Source organism: Mastomys coucha, unplaced genomic scaffold (genome assembly GCF_008632895.1).
Source record: "Mastomys coucha isolate ucsf_1 unplaced genomic scaffold, UCSF_Mcou_1 pScaffold21, whole genome shotgun sequence".
NCBI classification, from domain to species: domain Eukaryota; kingdom Metazoa; phylum Chordata; class Mammalia; order Rodentia; family Muridae; genus Mastomys; species Mastomys coucha.
In genome coordinates, this window is record NW_022196904.1 from 28845035 (window position 1) to 28866424 (window position 21390).

Here is a 21390-nt window from a genome sequence, read left to right on the forward strand (position 1 = left end):
TACCCAGCTCCACTCTTTGGAAGATGTGACACCAAGTAGCCCATCATCCACCCAGAGACAGTTGCCATTTCTTTGCCCTGTCTGCTAGTACACAAAGAAACATTCATGAAAAGACTGGTCATTCCACATTAGACATCTTTACAAGGGCTGATCCTTCGGGCATGTTCCAGTCCCTCTAGCATAGCTTCAATCCACAGCAACATCCCCCAAAAGATGGAGTTCCACTTTACAAATCAGAGAGCATCACAGCAAACCCCAAAAGTCCATCAAGTACCATGAAAGGAAAGAACACGACATGAAACTGTTGGCAGTGCAGGAGGACACAACTGCCATCCAGCACTTTGGGAGCCTGAGGCAGGAGGATGATGAATCCAAGACCAACCTGAGCTTAAAGAAAGATCTGCTTCAAAAATTCAAGACAAACAAGAAGGGGAGGGAAAGTAAAAGCACAAAAAACCCAGAAGGAAAAAAATGTAACCTCTGCTCAGCCTGTCTCAGGAAGAAGAAACAGGGCAGTCGTGGGGCGAGAAGGGTTAAACGTATATTCTGTTGGCAAGACACCCCCCTTTCTTCCTCCTCTTCTATTTTTTCTTTTTTCTTTCTTTTTTTTTTCTTTCATTTTTTTCTTTTGGTTTCATCTTCTCAGTAAAACACATAACTTAAAATGAAATCAAATATTAAAAATGACAGACTATATAAGTGCCGTGAGTAACTTCAGGTCACGGAGGGAGGGAGAAGCCAGCAAGTTGTCAGGCACTATCTGTCAGAGTGAATTAGAAACAATCAGCAGAGACTGAAAGGGAAGGTGATTGTTATTAAGCAGCGGGGCTGTGAGCAGGCTACCCAGATGTGGTCATGCATATAAAGGACAGGAAACAGCAGTTTAATTCAGGAAGCCCTGGCGAACAGGGCAGCCGAGAGGAGAAAAGTCCTTTGTCGCTAATAAGCTGGAAGTTACTTTGATAACAGCAGGGTTAGACTCGAGAATAAAACACATTTCTTTCACTACCACACACCATTAATATCGCAGAAATGCGGTCGGAAGAGATGCCCAGTGCGAGCCCGGGAGGAGTGAGTGGCCCTTCCTTCCCCAGCAACACCAGTCAATCCAGGGCACCTCATCTGGGCAGATGCCTCCCTCCTACCCAAGCAGGGCTTTTCCTGACAGTCTTGGTCTCTCTGCCACCTTCTAGAAATGTCAGATGACAAAAAAAGAAAAAGAAAAAAGGAAAGAAAGGAATAGGAATGATCATAAAGAATGATCATATTATATTTCATTATTCCCTAGTGCCAGGCCCTCCCATCTCAGGGCCTGTGGGCAAGGTGTGCCCCCCCACCCTGTAAACAGCCTCTGTATAATGAAGGCCATGTATACCACAACGAAAAACAATTTTATATGCAGACAAGGCCCGATTTCGTAAGGAATTACTTATGCAGGCGTTCTGCAATTATCCTGTGATACTTTCAGGCAACAGTCTGACAGCAGTTGTGCAAACAATAAAGGGATTACAGAAATAAAAACAAATAATATAACACACAGAGAAACCCCATGTTGTATGTGGACCAGATGAAGGGACTGTGCAGAAATGGCTGTAGCAGGTACGGGGGGGTGGGGCAACAAAAAGTGAGGGCAAGATGGGAGTCGGCCTCTCCCCTAAACCCACCTGGATACCACATTTCAGGGCATCCAAGAAAACCCTCAGGTCCCTCAGAGAGGTGCACCATCTCCTCCCCAATCCCCATGCTGGGTCACTTCCTGTCTCTCTGACTCATCCTCCCAGGAGAAGTGAGGACATTGGAACCTTTTGAAGGAAGGAGCAAGGTTGAGGGGGCCAGGAAGTGGTGGGACATAGGGAAGTAAGCATATTGCTCTTCCAAGTCAATATGAGCAGCCCAGAAGGACCCCAGAGAAAACTTCAGGTCCCAGTGATAGAGGGTCAGGAAGTGCCTCCCAAATACTGGTGAGGAAAAAAGAAAGTGCATCAGCCACTCACAGGACCCTCAAGGCTTCAGAATAAGGGAACTCCCCTTGCTGAATATAGCAAGAGGTCTTTCTACCGCTTGGTTCTCACAGGGACAAGCCAAGTCTCACGCATCACCACACTGACATGCAGGTACCTCTGACTTGGGTGTTGGTGTGGCGCAGAAGAAGGTAGCTTCCAGTAGTCCCACTTGGGGCCACCTGACCTCTTTGCTTTCCACATCCACCCATCCTCTGCTAGCAGTGGATGTAGTCAGAGCTCTTGCTCCCCTACCTCCACACACCCTTCCATATGTAGTCATCAGTGTGGGGCTGGCTGCCCATGCTGTGTCTTCCATGTGCTATCTGTGCTTTCTAACCTGGACTATCCTGCCCAGTGGCTGAGGTCAGTGCTGGCCAGTTCTTATTTGGCATGTCTGTGTGAGAAACCCCTGTGCCCACCACAGAGTGTGGGCTGAAGCCCCATCCTGTCCATGGGCATGCTATATGTAGAAATTTGTTTGTCCCCTCACTTGTTTTTCTGAAATAGGGTCTTGCCCCAGACTGGGCTCTTCCCCAAGCTGGCCTTAACCCTCTTTCTTTCCTCAGCCTCCCAAGTGCCAGAATTACAGGCCTGTACAGCCATGCCCCTTTTGCAGAAACGTTTTTGTAAAGATGTAAACTTGTTGTTAGGGAGGGGGGAAAAAAGAAACATTTGTAATCTCATTCTGGGGTTACCAAAATCAGATGTAGGCAGGTTTGAGTTTGTCAAGGACACAAAATATGAAAAGACAGGCAGGTGCATAATATAGTGTTTCTGCTTAAATGAAGGGCAATAAGGTCCAATAATGGCAGTTGGTAATACCAGAAGTTGGTCACTGAAAATGTCACCAACCACCGCTTGCCACTCACAGATACTGTGACAGCTATGAAAATGAAGAAGAAATGTCCCCCTCCCCCTTGAAAGCCCCCAAATGCTTCCTTTAAGTCAGGAGTAGTCCCCAACCTATCTGCATGAAGGGTGGCTCATTGTGCTCATGTGAGAATGAGACTGGGCAGAAACACATGGGGGTGGGGGTTTGGAGTCTAACTCTGTCAATGATGTCCTACAATCCTAGGCAGGCTCAGTACCTCCTCTGGGCCTCAGCACCTCAGGGGTAAGATGAAGGTGAGTTTGATCACAAAGGCTGCTGCGAACCCTGTGATTGCCTGGGCCTATCGATGAGCTGGAGTTTGTGAGAAGTCTGCTTGTAACAACAGTCTCTGCCTTGCCCAAGGGAACCGCATCTAAACTACAGCATTGACAAGACACTGGCTTTTATTTTAATTTTTGAAAAAATTGTTCTCCCCTCTCTCTCTCTCTCTTCCTCTCTCTTTCTCTCTCTCTCTCTCTCTCTCTCTCTCTCTCTCTCTCTCTCTCTCTCTCTCTCTCTCTCTCTCTCTCTCTCTCTCTCTCTCTCTCTCTGTTAGAGGACATCTTTTGGGAGTAAGTTTTATCCTTCTACTATGTGGGTGTGAGAGTCCAAACTTGGGTCATCAGGCTTGGCAACAAGTATGTTTAACCACTAAGTCATCTCACTAAGCCTCTTTTTATTTCTTAAGATGGGGTTTCACTATGGAGTCCAGGCTGCCACAAACTCACCACATTCCCTCTCTTCCTTCCAGAATCCCAGGATGGCATGTACACAGGGCAGTTGCCCTCTCCCCTGAGATGTTGGCCAGTCTGAGAATCTGGGGTTAGAAGGACCACTTCTGTCCAGGCACCCACCACTGGCTCACAGGGCTGCTCAGAGCATGCTGATTCTGCTGCTGGGTATACAGTGGGTTCCTCCCAGGGCTGACTGCCAGCTTGGACCGGTCACCAGGCATCCCTCCAGGGGAAACCAGACCACAGTGACCAGACCACCAGAAGCCATTGCAAGGCTAATTCTAATCCAATTATCTAGGAAAATCTCCACACCTGGGACAGCCTGTTTCTCAAGATGCTTTCTTTGGTTAAAAGTAGCAAAGCAGAAATGAAGAGCCTGGGGGTGTGGTACTAAATTGTATGTTTGGCGTGTGCAAAGCTGTAGGGTTTATTTAACAGTACCTCAAAATAAAACAACTAAAGACAACTGAACAAGTAGAAAGGAACTGCGGCCTTGGCGTGGCCTACAAAGCCGTGCCTGAATGGAGCTTACGCACCCAATTTTTCAGCTTGCATTGTCTTATAACATCTGTCCATCTGACATCTCATCCACTGGTTCTCTTGCTTTCTACTTTGCACTCTCAACTTGGACTGTCGTGGCCATGTTGTTCCCAGCGCTTCTAAAAGGTCCTTCTAAATCATCAAGAGCTTCATTCAGACTCTGGCCTTTCTATCTGCCATAGGATAGGAACTCCCCCCATCCCAACACACACACACACACACACACAGGTTCCTGTTTATGTCACATTAAATGGTTAGCTGCCAGGTGGTAGCACTGTCTAGAGAAATGGTGTCTGGCTAAAGGAAATATGTCACTGGGGTTAGACCCTTTGGGCCAACTCTTCCTGTCTTGTCTGTGCTACTTCCTCTTCTCTATGACATAAACATCTCTCCCCTATCACATGTTCCTACCACCACAATGTTCTAAGCATTTGGGGGTGAAGAGACACAGACTGAACCCTCTAAAATCATGAGCTAAAATAAATCATCCCTGCTTTAAATCATTTATGTCAAGGTTTCAGTCACAGAGATGAGAAAAGCTAAGGGTTTTATATACCATCTGCCATCTATGCATCCTGAAACAGACGGCTTAACTTCCTCAGCCTCAATTTCCAAGCCTGGAAGATGGAGATTCATAACAAGGTCTGCCTGTTAGGGCTTCCCTGTGGATTGAGATCTTCTCTAGCAACGCTTAGACAGCAGCAAGGTCCCCTCTGCCTGCTCTCTAGAGTTAAGGCTGTGGTTTTCTCCGAGAAAATCAGAACTCCATTCCCACTTCATTCCTGGTCTACAAAGCAGTTATGAGCAAACCATACCTCCATGAGTTCGTGCCAAAGGATCCTGGCAAAGATCCAATAGGGCATGAAACATCCCCTCCGTACGTACACCTTATTGATTTCACGTAGGACCTGCGATCTCCATCGCTCCTCTGCACTCCCAAAATACCAACCCTGTAGCACGATAAGGGGATGATTCCTGAGGAAGGGATGCTGGTTTGGGGTCAGTCGAGCCACAGCAGGACCAGCCTCTGAGTTCAGCTTGTCTCTGGTCCCCAGAGCCCTGCTACCACCTTCCAGAACAGCACCGCCAGCTGGTGGCCAAGTATTCCATGCCTGAGCCTGTGGGGATGGTTAGAGATCCAAACCATCACAAATAGGGAGGCCAGAGTCTGATGGTACTTCTTGCTGACTTTGGAGCCTGGTCTTTTAGAAGCACTGGGAACATTAGACAGCTTCTGGCCCACAGGGAGCTCAGCCTATGGGAAATGGGAAGTGGAGGCCTTAGATGCTCTGAGTACCATTTCCTCTGGAGGCCCCTGGTCCTTCTTGAGCTGACCATGAAGGTCTCCTTAAGGGATGGTCTATGGACTTGGATGCTGTGTCTCCCCTTCTTTGGAGGAGTACTGTCTGAACACTCCTGTTGTAGTGACACATGAAATCAGTAAGTGCATTTCTGTACCTTTCCTGTTTTATTTTATTGTATCGGTATAATTTTTGCAGTACTCAGGATTAGACACATGATGCTAGGCAAACTGAGCCATGCTTCCACTCGTTTATATTGTTTATTTACCCAAGATCCTCCTGCCTCAGCATATTAAATGTTGGGATTACAGCTGTGGACTACCACAACTAGACTTTTAGCTTTTCAATTTTGAAACAGGTTCTCTAAGTTGCCCCGGCTGGCCTGAAACTCACTCTACCGCCAGGTAGGCTGAGGTCTTCTGATGCTCTTGCCTTAGCCTCCTCGGTGCTGGAGCTATAGGTGGTAGCCAGGACTCCTGGCCTAAATGTCAGTTATGCAAGACTCCAAAGTCTCTCAGCTCTGTGTCTGCTGGTTGCTGTCAAAATGGGAAAGCTCCTGAAGCCTAGGAATGTAATGCTTGTCCTAGCTGAATGCAGAGCTCTCATCCTGAAGAGCATGAATGTTGGCCTCAGACCACTCCTGTGGCCATTTTCTGGTAGCTGCAACTGATCACCATCTCCTCAAAGGGACAGCCATCATGGGCAAGAAGAGAGCAAAGATCAAGATGTGTGTGTGTGTGTGTGTGTGTGTGTGTGTGTGTGTGAGAGAGAGAGAGAGAGAGAGAGAGAGAGAGAGAGAGAGAGAGAGAGGAAGGGAGAGAGGGAGGGAGGGAGGAAGAGAGGGAGGGAGGGAGGGAGGGAAAGAGAGAATTCATAATTACAGTAACCTCATGTCCACAAGGTACTCTGTGGATATCTCCCTGAACAAAGATATCATGGATATGGATGTTTTTAAAGCCAAAGCTCTGAAACGCAAGGCCAGATAAAAGACCAAGGTCAAGTTTGAGGAGAGATACAAGATGAGCAGAAACAAGTGGTCCTTCCAAAAGCTTCAAGCTTCTGTCATTAAAAATACCAGAGAAAAGAAAAGAGGCTTCACAAAGTCAAGTGTCCTTTACGGAGAACTGAAAGTGTGTAAGTGAGGAAATATCCCCTGCACAAAATTGCAGACTCTCAGAAACAGCTCAGGGCAGTTCGAGGCTCTCTCCTCTCCCTGGCTGTCGGCCCTTCTCAGTGCAGGCCCTTGGGGAGCCTGGGAACTGCGGCTGAAATTCAAGAGACTGGGAGGGGGATACCCACATATCATTTACCTGTTCTCAAGACCTGTCTAAGAATTTGTTCTGGAAAGTAAAGTTTCAATTTGACTTCCTGATCACATGACACACATCCCTCAAGTCATCCCAAGGTGTACATTTCCCATCCAGAAAAAAATATTCTCATACCTGCTTATGGGCTACACCATAGACCACATGCACCTCAGTCCCCTGCCTATAAAACCACGTTTACATGGCATTTATGAATAGACACTGCTGGCATTGTTTTATCTTCATATTAGTTACAATTGCTGCTCTTTTTTCTCTGCCAAACTCATAAACTAAACTCACAGGCACATACATGTAGGAAAGGCAGAGTATTAGGATTAATGGGGTCTGCAACTTCAGGCTTTCTTATTGACCATATCTCCTGCATATGACATCCATGATTGTCCTTTATGTTCCAGGAAGTCCAAAGTTTAGTCCAGTGACTAGCTGCAAAATATGATGTGCCTTACTGCTGGGAAACCTGGTGAGCCATAAAACACTGCCTGTCCTACAGTGTGAAAGCTGCCCAAACTAGGGGTGGTGTGTGTCTCCCTCAGGGGAAACCCATGGCCTTCCTTTCTTGTCTGTCTGCAGGAGGCAGGATTGGGGGATGTAGGAGGCATTCAGTCAGGTCATCCTTTTCTGTTCTCTTCCATATTCTATCCCAAGGAAAGTCAAGGGAGAAGTGGCAGCATGGCAAAAGTTGGCAGCATGGTGGAAGTGCCCTGCATGGCGGAAATGCCCACCATGGCGGCGTTGCTTCCTCTCCCACCTCAAGAAGTACAGAGTACAGAATGTTTCAGAACAAGCCAACATACTTGTTCTCTCAACAGCCAGTCCTACCAACTCCCTACCAGAGGACCTCGGCAGCTATGCTAAACCTGGCCTTCAGATACCATGAGCATCCACACTGCAGAATTCCTACCATCAATGTAGCAGCTGAATGCTGTTAGACTCCGAACTCCCCCATCTGTGTTTTGCCTCCCAAGAGGGAAAATAGTCTTCACAGACATTCCCTTATCTGGCAGGCAGATTCCAAACCTTACTGGCAACCACGGGCTTGTTTTCCCAACCCAGCAGCAAAAGAACCAAAAATTGTTCCCGCCTGCGATATGCCGAGGAGGGACCTAGCCAGAAGCTCTGTCATCTGCAAGCTCTAGGCTGGAGCTCCTGAGCTGCCCGCCCCTCTCCTAGAGGGCACCTTGGGATCGACAAAGTCACAGGCCTGCCAGGCCACTGATGGCCCCCACTACTGCTTTCGTTAACTGCTCCTTTTTCTCAACATAGAATACACCCACCAAGAAGCTGCGGGAAAACACTCAGCACGGTGTGAAATCAACACTTTCAGACTCAAATAACGGGGTAGACTAGGGAAAACTTCCAACCTTCTCACTGTAGACATTTTCCTCCCGCAAGAATCACAACAAGGCCTCAATACCACCAGCAGCCTGTCCCCAGCCTCCCTCAAACAGAGGAAGCCACAGACCTGGCCTTTCACAGGTTGCGATTTCCTTGCATACGCCTCCCCTCCACCCCCAGCCCTTCACATTCTTAATCCTGGAACCCTGAACCCAGGCAATTGCTAATAAGCCAATACGGGATGATAAGCGTGGAAGTCTAATTGATAGGAGCCTCTATCGACTGGCCTTGATGTCTATCTGAGCTTCTCAACAGCCAAGATTTAAATGTTTCATTTTATTTTTAACTTTCGCTTTCTCCCATTGCAGCAGTGTCAGGCAGAGGTACGGTTTCACTATCAGAAAGAATCTCGGTGCAGAATAATTTATGACTTCAGCTTGGGCTTTCAGAAAAGCCATTTCAAATCTTCACTTTGATTTGGTTGTATCAAAACTACTCAAAATAACAGCAGCACTTTCCTTGGAACCAGAAAAACACGAACAGCACCTCAGGATTTTGAGCTGGAGCTTCAACTCTATCCCGGAAGAAAACTCCGGAAAGGAATTAAGCAACCAAGTGGAAAACACAACATTGGGGTGAAGGGCGATGAGAAAATAGGACATTGCTCTTCTGGATCTTTTTGTTTTAAACTACCACCGCCCAAACCACAAAGAAAGGCTGGTCCCCAGGAGCCATAGCCCATGGTTTTACTGGGTGGATGCTGGCATCTCTTCTAGTAGCCAGGAGATGCTTGCCTGGGGTGCATAGTAGATGGCTGGAATTGGATTTGTGTGAGCTCAACAGCTCAACAAACAGGAAGGAGCGAGGAGTGTCCAGTCAGACAGCTCTAGTGGACTGAGACTTACCTTAACACCCTCACTGCATGCTTGACTTAAGGACTGTCAGTCTAGTAAGAATATGTCCTCAGAAAAGATGCTCTGGTTGCTGAAAGATGGCCAGAGGGGTGGGCCCCAGCTCCCTGTCAGGAAAAAGGAAATAGAGAAAGAAACCATGTAAAGCAAAATGTAACAAATTCAGAAAATCACAGCCATACTTGGAGGTCAAGGAAACTCAGCTGCAAAGGTTAAAGATGAAATCAAATCCAGAGTATGAGAATGGAAATCTATCCCCATGCAAGGCCACCGGTGATGTGCCGTAGACAAGAAGCTAAATACTGCCTAGCACTGGGATCCTTTATTTCCATCAGATCAATAAGAGCTTATATTTATCAGGATTCCAAACAGCTGCCACTTCTGACAGCCTCCACTTTATTTTCTCACTCCTTGCTCTGGATCGGGGCAAAGAGGACCTGAGAAGCAGCTTTTAATGCTATTTACACCTGAAGACACAATTCCATTAAGAGGACCTGTTTTGTTAAAGAAACAGGGATTGATATGATTATATTGGCAGGAACGGGAAGTGCCTTTGTTCTTCTCCCCAGGTCTTCCCCTCTGCAAGCCAGGCCCTGTGAGGAGAAGGTCTGATGAGAAGTCTGTGTACAAGCACCTCTAGCTCCCTGTTGTTGTTCAAACTTGCCATTTGTAGAGGGAGGAAGGACTCTGCTAAAATGGTTACCCCTCTAATCATCTGTACAGCAATATTTGCTATCAGGCATTCTAAATAGATTATCAGCAGTCCATCTGTGTCATTATTGATTTATAAGGCTTTAAGCAGCTTTAGAATGGAAGCTTTCCCACCGAGGGGCCCCTTGTATAAATCAGAGCCGTGCTCAAATATAGCAGCCATCATTCAAGATATTGTTCTTCAAATCATAACAAGAAGGAGAAAATGATAAATTGCTTGTAATATACTGATCCAAACTGATATGCAAATCTTGTTTTTAAAATATATTACTTGAGTAAAAAGAGGCATCATTAACATATGAATGCTATATGCAAATGATCGTGACAGAGCAGATGTTGGCGCATGTAATTGACCTATATGTGAATTGCATCAGAACCCTTAACTCTATTAATTCACTACCCAGTAACTAGATATTGTCCAAAAAAGTACATTCTTTGAAACCATATACTGGAAGCAAAGCTGACAGGGTTCCAAGGATTCAGAAACAAGGTCACTGTCAGTAGTATTTTGCTGTCATCTGCATTCCCCTTCTTATGGATGACATCATCATGTGGCCGTGTAAATCGATCACTTAATAGCATTTAGGAAATACTGCAGTGGGGAACAGGTTATAAAAAAAAATGCCCCAGTTTTATTCTTTTTCTTGGCAGAAATGTCATACCTCTTAAACTGAGGGTTTGTGCATGAGTGCCCTGTGAAACTCACAGATGCCATTTTATTCCCCGTCTTTATTTTTCCACTTCTTCTCAGAATGACATTAAATTGTATTAAATAGCCTTTTGTCCACAGGGCACAGACCACCCCGCATATGATAATGCATTAATGCCCCACGTTCCAGCCACTGAGCTGAAACATTCTCAGACTTAGAGGATAAGTATGAAGCGCCATTGTGTGTATAGCCTGCTAACAACTGTGACACATACTAATAGAAACATACCTAATAAATTACTGCTTTCAGGTCTAGCAAGCTGACATTTCTCTGCAAGGGACAATTTTATATTTGTGGCACAGAACAAAATTGCTTCATATGAAGCCACTGTGGATTAGCATAAAAATTAACACTTAAATTTCAGCTTATTTTCCACCCTCTCCTCCTGCCACAACAATCAATTCCTCTTATAAATCTGATTAGATTTTATGATGCTTATTATTCCAAGCATGCCCCAACACAGCATTCACGGGCTTGAAGACTATTTGTTTAAATAGAAAAAAGAAGCAGATAAATCTATAGGTATTTTTTATTACCCCTTTCCCCACCAGTTTCTTTCTCATATTGTAACATCAGTAATTGATTGCACACATTAATTAACATGTAAGGTAGAAATTCTGCATTATGTGTGATTTATTTTCCTATCTGGTGAGTAGGTTTGTGTGTTGCCCTTGTATTTCTAGGACATTGGGCTCGATTCTGGTCCAGACATGAATGTCAATGCTCACTCCCCCGAAAGTTATTAATGTCAGATATGAAATGAGATTTTTGATTTCACCTGCTTACTAATCCACAAAAGCTGTTTTGAGTGATGTAGGCTTAAATGCTCAAATTTGAAATGATATATTGCTATATCTGATAACATGCAAATATGTTCATTAGACATAATTTAGCAGGAGAGAATAGCAACACTTTCACAACAAGCCGAGGTCAAAAATGGTTGTTAATTAAACAAGTCTTGAAAAATGGCATTGTCGGGGACACTGTCCAGCAGACACCAGGCTTGCCAGGGATATGCCACAGATAAGTATCCAAGGTTCTGATTCAACACAGACAGGGCACGGGGCACTTCTGACTGTCTCACCTAACCTAAACTAAGGCTCACACAAAGACCCTTGAGCAGATCAGGCATGATGCTACTTGGAGTTTAATGGTAACATGCTATACTCGCTCTTCTGAAGATGCGATTTCACTTTCTGTCTTTGAGGCTCACAGTGATTTATATGGTTGACTCTTTCACAGACAAACCAGGAAAGAAATTAATATTACATCCGGCCACACTGCTGGTTGTCCTGAGTGTTTATGACTGTGTATTTTAAACCAAGCAACTAGAGTAACAGGCAAAACTATGGCTGGGATATTGAGAGCAGGGATGGGGGCTGAGGAGGAGAGAGCATGGTGCATGGGCCTTAGATTTCTTCCTTCTCCCCCTATCCTTCTCAAGCACGTGCACCAGTCACCTAGGGAATGGTGGTACAGTTAGAATTCTTCCCATTGGTCATGAGTTGAGATTCAAGGTGGTTAAGGTACTAATACAGAGGTAAAACTTGCCATCTAGACTCACCATCTTGGATGTCTGGGTGCCTTCAGAGAAGAAGGCACCATGGAGGTGAACCACAATCTAACAGGAGCAGCAGTGTTTTCCCATTGAATACCCACAGCCTTTATGTAGGGAGGGGCAACACTCACAGAATGGTTAAGGACAAAAACATCATATGCAACCAATATGAAAATCATTCACTGGTTTGTGTGAGATTTATCCAAAGAATCCTGGAGGGCCTCTCTGGAGGCAGAAAAGGCTCATGAGTACAATGGAGTCACACACAGCCAAGAAAGATCATGTGAGATGAACTATTAAATATGAATGGTCCTCTAAAGATTGCTGTTTTGAGTGCTTGGTCCCCAGCTGGTGGCACTATTTTGGAAGGCTATGTGAGGAGCCCTAGGGAGACAAGACCTAGCTGATGGCCAGGCATGTAGAGGTGGAGCTAAAGGTTAATGGCCGTTGGCTCCCTCCAGGCTTATTCTGTTGCTTGGTCTGCCATGATGGGAGGAGCCAATGTTCCTGCAGCCCCTGAGATGAACTGCTCTGCCCATCAAGCCTTCCTTGAATGGTAGACTGAAACCCTTTGAAACCATGAGTCAAAAATAAATCTCTCCTCTTTTAAGTTGTTTCTGTCAAGTATTGTGTTCACCCATGATGTGAAAGGAACAAGTAGAGTGGCAACTCAGCGCTTGACACAGATCTCTCCAGTACTCATCCAAGTCATGAAGGAGGAAGGCCCTATTCCAGTGATCCCAACTCCAAAGCTAAAACCTCCTCATTCTCAGCCTGCCTGCCACTCATTATTACTATCACTACAAGTTTAATCTCACCTTTGGTTGTGTTTTATGGTCCTTGAGCTTTCAAATGGGTATCTCAGCTAGGGAAGGAGGCATGGGGGCATTCTTTTGTGTGACTTTGTTGCCATGACTGCCAGTAATGATGGAAATTTCTAAACAAGACAGTTAGATGAAAACTCTGCAATTCGGGAAGAGAAGACTCCCAATCTCCCTTGGCTATTGGTGGTCCTTTTTTCCCCACTATGCCTCTTGCTGTGTCTCTTGGCTCTCTATGTGAGGACCGTCATGTGACTGTCTATGTGTATTCCTTCCCACCTGCCACAAGCCTAGACCCAACCATAGATTGCCTCCCTGGTGGGAAAAGAGTGACTCAGCCAGTTCTCAACTTCCAGAACAACCCAAAGATGGCCCAGATTACATGAAGACTTATTGGAGAAACTAAGATAGGTAGAACTATATTGTGACAGTGTTGAAAAACTGAAGAAGGAGACTTCAACAAATGAGTGCACTTGGTTTTTATATCACAATAGATGAATGTAAGTTTTACTTGACACAAGCTGAAAAACACCTCTCAGGTCTGACACTGTATATCCAACTTCAAGTGCCTTTACACCCAACATTTACATGGTTTAAGTATGACACAACTCCAGAGATTATAAGTCATTTCAACATGGATTATTTATTAAGTGAATGAGTAAATGTACAAAAAAAAACAGTCCTCACAACTGCACATGTGACTAAAGACATAAAGTCACGTATGAATGAGTAAAGAGAGAATGAGAGTGATAACTGAGGGAATCAAGAAGTAGTAAATGTATGAGTCAATGAGTAAAATGCTTATGCAAATTAAGAAATGATTTGTGGATGGGTGGGGAAGATCAGGAGACCAACAGAGATTCTTTTTCTATTGTTAGTTACAGTGCTGGGGATGGAACCCAAGAACTTGTACATGTTAGGCAAGTGCGCTACAACTGAGACCCTTATCAATGGATGCCTAATCAATAAATATATACATGAATGCCTCTATCATGTCCACCTAAAGAGTTGATATGAGACACATTAGAAAACATGGCAAATATAGACTCCTGCTTGGGTTCCTGTCCAAGAGTTTAGTTTCACCCAATAGGAGTCTTTACAGACCCTGACAGAATCAGGAAGAAGACAAGAAAGCTATTCCTATCCAACTAAGCTTCCCAGAGGGTGCTCCTAATGATGAATTCTCTGACCCAGTATATTCCCAGAAAATCCTGCTAGACATTAGGCCATCTTTCTGGATAGGAGGAGCCATGGCATGGGATCACTGATCCCAGCACACAGCATATACACTCCAGCAGGAATACCACCAGTCTCAAAACCACCTCTATGTCTCCACCAGTAGAATAGAGAAAATTCTGGGGTATCATCAAGAAGTAAAAATGACCAATCAGCACATAATAGTTTCTGGCTCTGATCTTTAGCATCAATAAAGTAAATATAAAGTATAGATAACATATCCAAGAGTTACCTGCGCCATCTCTACACATAGCAACTGCTCAACTACTGGCCAGTATCGTTGGCCCTTGCTGAGTAGTTGTGTTCCAAGGACTTTGAATCACCTATCCATGTTGAGCTTAGTCCCAGAAGGGCATCCATCTCTCTGAAATTCTGTATGTTCCAGGCCACCTGAAGCAAGGTACTGGGTCACCAGGACCTTCCACTTAAGTGTGTATTTCATTTCATCTACCAAAGCCCCACCAACGTGATCAAAGATACCTATCTAACATGGCCATACAGAGCCAACATTTGTGGTTCTTTGCTCTGTGGTAAAAACTCTGTGGGTTCTCAGCATCTTCTCAAAACACTTTCCACAAGGAACTCATAAGTTCCACAAGGAACTGCGCAACTCTACAAGAGGAACCCCACCCCCCTGCTGCTCTTGCTTCCAGAGCTCTCCTTGGAATGCTGGGTTACTATGGACATCAGTTTGGGAACTACTGGTGCTGGAGTCTTCATGATGCTTGGTGACTTTCACACTTTGTGACAGTGGTATTAGTAGCTTGTGGGTGGGAGTTGTGCATTGACAATCTGGTGTTAACTGCTGTAGCACTCTCAGTTGACCCCAACCAACACAACACAAGTTTGGGAAGTCTGAATGGCACACTCTCTAGTCTTTTCACAAGGACAGCTTTTCAATCCTATTCACCACTACTCATTTCCAGTGCTGCCAGTGATTTGATGCTGGAAGCTGGACCTTTCTCTCCTCCAGCTGGGACACTGAGGAAGACTCGAGACTTCCTGAGCTCACTGTTCCAACTGGCAGATAATAAGACTCTGCCCTCTACACATATAGGGAAGAAGAAACGCCCAACATCCTACCACAAGATGCTTATAAGATGTTAGGAGCACCTAGCTTCCAGGATGAAAACAAGAACTCACATGAAATTCCTCACTGTAGACTCATTCCTTCTGTTATTTCTTGATAAGAGAGTGTATACAGCCTGCATTTGTGTCATGTTCAAAAGAAGTAGAAGATGGCTGAAGTAATACAACCTAAAACTGAAGTGGACACATAAGTTCCCTTTAGAAAAGGTTTCCAAGGTGGGAAGGAAAGCTTTATACAGAAACAGCACATGGAGAAAACCTGACCATGATGGGCCCTTAAGTGGAAAGAGAAGTTATAAAGGGGTGAAGAAGAGGAAAGAAGCTTCATTGATAGGTAGAATGGGACAGATAGGGAGATAGCCACCGCAAGAGGAGCCTCCTTAGACCAGAGGAGCCTCTTTAGAGAGGGCCCTTCATTTCTGGACCAAATCTCTAAGCTGCCCCCACCCCCAAACCCAAGTCTCAGACCAATACCAAGAACAAATAAACTTTTACAAGATAGCAGGAAATTTTGCATTGCATGATTTAGTTCGGCATAGCATACATGTGAGGGATTGCTAGAGTCAGGTATCACAATTCTAAATCACAGCACAGACTGATTGTTAACTCTCTGGTCAAGATAGAGCTCAGCAAGGCAAGAGCAGATACAAACTATGAGACCGGACCTAAAGGTAAGGGATCCATGTTCTTAAAGCTCATTTGCATACCACCTTCACCCTGTGGGAGTTTCTACTTAAGCCTTTACCAAGGACTAGTTAAGGCTTATTCAAACTGACAGACAGATTTCTTAAAGTCAGTCTATCTGATTTTATATAAAATTGTCATTAAAACAGCCAATATGCTGTCCCCAGCTACACAACTAAACAGATAATGACATTAGAGGGAAACACCCGCAGTGATGTTGCACCTGGAGACAGTAGGGCAGTGTGGGAGAAATGGCCAGGGAGTGCAGGACAAGCACCAACTTTGGAGCGAGCTATGAAGCATAAGTCCTCCTATAGTATGCTATGCCATGGGCCTTGGATGCTCAATAGCCTCTCAGAGCCCATTTCCTCCTCTTTAAGATGGGGTGATGGTCATAAGAATGATTTAAACTAACTGAGAGAATTAGTAATTAGTTCACTAAAAACAATAATGTGCCCAGCACACAATTAGTTGCTGCTATTGCTGTTGCTCTTCTCACACAAAAAAGGTAACCCAGGAGATGCTCTAGAATGGCCTGTCTAGTCAGTGTCTCACACTAAATGTGGACTGGTAGATTCTTATTTATATGAGCAATGATACAGCCATAGGGCTAAGAACCCAGGAGCCTTGGTCATTGCCAGGACGGTCATAGTTCATTATCTGAGATTGACAGTTCATTCCCTCCCCCATGCCTTGACTTTCCCAGCTGCTCAATACCAGGTTTGAATGCAGGAGTGTCTGGAGAGCTTCTAGCTGTGGGATATTTGAATTCCCAAGACTCTTATTGGCCCAGCCTTAGTGTATAAATGCCTTCCTCACGTATAATAAATGCCCTAAGCCAGCAAGTGACTCATTTAGCAATGACCTCCAGTGCTCAGTAACAACATAATGATGGACAGGCAAAGACCAACAACCCCAAAGTATAGGGTCCACCATTTGCACCCAGGAGGGAAGGAAGCTCAAGGAGACTCCAGTATGAGGTCTAGGATGCATAGTGATAATGTCCTGATCACCTAATTGGAAGAACCCCATCATAGAGTCCTGCTAGATCCTCTAAAAAGCTTTGACTGCTTCCTCTAAAGCTCACCCCTAGACTTTGGCCTACTTCCTCCAACCCTTCCTACTTGTGGTCACCCCAACTCTTACCTTAATCTATTACCTTAAAAATACTGTAGCCAATATCAGTATAGTGTATTGGAGTGGTCACCCTCTTGCTATTTCTCAACATCCAGCCAAGAATTCTGTGACCGAGACTTTGGGGCCTGAAGAATCTTGAACCTTATCCTAAAGCAGCCTCGTTTCTCCAAGGATAGGTCACATATTAACCTGTAGTTTGCTATAACACAATACCTAAGGCCAGCTACCTTTATAAAATAAAAAGTTGTATTTAGCTCTTCATGCTGAAGATTATGGAGACCAGCATTTGCTCAGGTCTGGAGAGTACCTCATGTAAGAACACACAAGAGTGAACAGTCACCAAATTTATTGTCAGAGAGCAATTTATAGGGCCAAGTGTCTCTCTTTGGTTTGATTTTATGAGATAGGGACTATTTTTGTTTTTTTACTCATTATTATTATTATTATTATTATTATTGTTATTATTATTATTATTTTGGTTTTTTGAGACAGGGTTTCTCTGTGTAGCCCTGGCTGTCCTGGAACTCACTCTGTAGACCAGGCTGACCTCGAACTCAGAAATCCGCCTGCCTCTGCCTCTCAAGTGCTGGGATTAAAGGTGTGCGGCACCAGAACCCGGCTATTATTATTATTATTATTATCATCATTATTTTTATTTGCAGTATGAGTTATTGAGACCAGGATTCTGTGCATGGTAAACAGGCATTTTACCACTGAGATATATCCCCACCCCCTTAGGCTCACTCTTACAACTACTTCCTATTTTGGGAACCCAGAACTCCAAGAGAACTTATCTCAATCTCTTCTAAGGACAGCTCCCTGAAGACTCCACCTCTTAAAGGTCCCATCTCCTCTCTGCATTACCATATGAAATTCTAAGTTCATACCACATAACCCCAAGGGACACACTCAACCATATTCAAATCATATCAGGTCTATTTAGTGACTAGAGGGATGGCTCGACAGTTAAAGACACTTGCTGCTCTTTCAGAGGACTCAGTCTTGTTCTTATCACTCAGGTCATGTGACTCACTACCACATATGATATCAGCTCCAGAGGATCCGATGCCCTTTTCTGACTGCCACAGTCACCTTCACTCATAGGCATATACCCTTACTGACTCTCATACACACACATTTTAAAAGGCCACTTACAAAGCCTATCCACTCCTCTGCTATAGACAAGATCGAAACTACCTCAGAAAACTCAGGGACTTGTGCTGAAATCCATACATGCTAGTTCAGGTTTGAAGCTTGCTGCATTAGGGACCTTGGGTTCTTTGGAACACTCCCAGTTAGCAGTCCAGCTGTGGATGGAATCTTTCTGAAGTAGACACCTTCCTGCCATCATCCCCATACCCAAGTTAAGCTCTGGTGACCTGGAACAGTGGGCAAGGATGGGAAGATCAGTACACAGAGCTTCGCTGTTGGTATGAAGGTCATGCTCCCATCCCAGGGACCACTAGGTGTGGCTTTGGACAAATATACACACATGCCATCCCGACGTTTGTTTGTAGTATAAACACATAGTCTCTAAAATAGGCAATGTTGAGTCTCTGGCACAAAATAAGAGTATGAGAGTCACTGTTTACAATCCCTACAACCCTCCAGCTTGCAAAAGCTGTCAGAGAATGTCCACAGGAAAAGCTTTTTCCTTAACAGTGGGTCCCCTACTTGCTCTCAGGCTAGTTGGAATCATATAACTATAGAAGGGTTTCAAGGGGGCCAAGTCTGTCCCTACAGGCGTGAAGAGGAGGGAAGGGGACAGGATATCAGTCCCTGGGGAACCCTGCATGGACAGAACAGTGCCTGGCCACCTACAGAATAGACCAATTCTGACATGATCACTGAAGCCTGTAGCCCTGTCGCCAATCCTAGGCTTGAAAATCTCAGAATTATTTATTCATGTATTTACTGCTCCTTGGTATTTATTAACACAAACAGGATGAGAAATCAACAAAAAGCATTTTTTCTCATTTCTTTCCATTGTTCTGCGTGGAAACTTTATTACACATTTGTTCGAAATAAGCTGCCAATAAAGTTGGATAAAATTAAACTCGGGCTGGAGGCCTTTTTTTTTTTTCCTTCAATCATTTTTCTCAGGTTGTTTTTATTTTCATAAGGATTTGAGACGTGGCATCGGAGGTGGAGAATTTCACTGCCTAGGCAGTTACAACTTCAGGAGAGTTTATGAATTCTAATTTCAGTTCTTTAAAGATGAGTTAGGTGTTTGACGGCTTGCTTCCCACAGAAGAGATCTGTGCAGCCGAGTGAGTGTCTTCAAAGCACAGGGCGAAGAGCCAGAATCTTCCATACTGTAATGAGACTTAGAAAATTTCTATGATTTCTGATTTAGCAAGGACTCCAGAACAGCTCACGGTCTACAACCCCAGTGTCAACGTTTGTTTGAATATGTGATTTCAAGGAAGAGATGGTTTTTAAAGACAGAATTTGTGAATAGGCTGAGATGATTCAATTTAAGATAGCAAAAAAAAAAAAAAAAGAGAGAGAGAGAAAAAGCATCTTGCAGTGAAAATTATGTACTGTAGTAATTTGATTATAGAGAAAAGCAAACACTGTATGTCATCGGCAAACAATAGAAATTTTTATGCAACCAAACATTTTTTTGGGTGATCTAACTATGATTTATACATCTAAAGTGATAAATTTAATCCCATCACCAGTAGATCAATTGCAGGTATTATAGATAAAACCAGAATAAATCATTATATCGCTGTGTCAGGAACACAAAGGGCCGATTGGGAGGAGAGTTCTGACTTGAAGTTGAAATCTGTTTCTAGGCTTCAAGAGAACCATGTGCCATGGGGTAGTTCAGCATATACACAAAGTCATCCGACCCAAATATGCTAATGATTTTTATTGGTCGAATCTTAAAAGTGAGGTTTATTTTTATGAGTATGCATTAATTAACCCAGCATGTCCTATCTTTCAGCCTATCTTGCCAGGGACTTTCATTTAAGATGTTTATTGTGAAATGTTTGCATTCTCTGCATTTGTGGCCCACACACAGATTATTTCATACTTTCCTTCAGAGCACTTTAGAAAGTTAAAAGGAGTTATTGTTTTTGATTAATGCCATTTTGGGGCAGTTTAAAGACAAAAAAAAAAGTGGGGGAGGTCCAAATCCTAGCTCTGCATAAGTTCTTCAACATTGAAAAAGAAAAGAAGAATCTGTGTATACTGCACTGTGCACACTGCACAAAGAGACGGGGGCGGGGCCGGCCTGGATGTGTCCTGAGGTGGTGTCTTGAATGCTTGTGGAACAGTGACCGGCCACCATGCATCAACTAGGAGAGAAGAGAGATGCTGCTTTCAGCAGAGAGCCTGGCACAGTGCCACGCAGATGGGCGTCCTAAGGCCCTGCCTGTCATCTTTTGATTAAGAAAAGGAAATGATTTCACTAAAAAGATATTCCCTCTTGTGTTGTTTTGTTTTAACTGAGTTTGTACTTTCCACTGAACTGGACATATTTATTGAGACTCATAAGTTCCTTCACGGTTACCAACATCACGACAATCTTAACAAACTATTTTTTTCTTGGCCAATTATCTAAATATCATAACTATAAAATATCTTAAAACAGTCCCCGTACTGTAAACATCTTAGCTACAAAGCTTTGAGTGTAAACAGTACGATACATCAGGATGGTTTTAAGCGATGTTATAAAAACTGCTCTTAAAATCTAAACAAAAATGTAAAGCTTCCATCTGTTTTATGATTTTTCCACTGCCGAACGGCTGCTGTGTGCCAGTTCACTGAACCGTGGCTTGCTAAAGAGATTGCTGGGGTCACAGATTGCAAAAACAAAGAGCATGTCTTTAATGCTGGGATTTTTTTTCCCCCTCAAGTCTCCCTGACATGGCTGGAAAGGAATTAAGAGCAACAGCAGTAGAAGAGAGGGGAGACCCACACAGCCTATTGCAGGAGGAAGCTCTTCTCCTGGAGACTGGCGGTGCTGAAAGATGTCATTTCGGCAATTACATCAGGTCCTTGGGTGACTGGATAACCTGCAACCTCCATCCGCTCTGACTTCCTTGGGGATTTTTCTTTTTTGGCCCTTTCTGTACAAGTTAAAAATAGACAGCAAATTGCACACTAAGGAAAGGCATTCAGGGCTTATTTCTATATACATGTGCAGGTAGGGGATGAAGATCGTTTTAGAACTTGCCAATTCTCCCCTGCTCCAAGCCCTGGTCCACAGGGATGGCATGGTGCCTAGGCAGGTAAAACGTCTATGCAAAGATACAAGAAGAAAGCCAACCTTGCATGGTAACTGGCCACTATGGATAGACTCCAGGGAGGAGGATGCTAGAAGCAGAGGGGACTCTGCAGGCGTCACTCTACTCCTCAGATGTCAATGCATGCTCTTGATCTACCCTGGAGGTGTTCCATAGGGATGGCCC

General features: G+C 44.3%; 1 protein-coding gene across 18 annotated transcripts in view; it reads right to left on the bottom strand.

Annotated features, from left to right (window-relative positions):
• Znf536 (zinc finger protein 536) overlaps positions 1–21390 on the bottom strand; it is a 455136-nt gene that overhangs the window by 323266 nt on the left and 110480 nt on the right. For all 18 annotated transcript variants that reach the window (XM_031386226.1, XM_031386229.1, XM_031386225.1 and 15 more), the window contains exon 3: positions 9015–9127. The gene's annotated coding sequence lies outside the window, so the exon portion shown is untranslated. The remainder of the gene's footprint in view (positions 1–9014; positions 9128–21390) is intronic.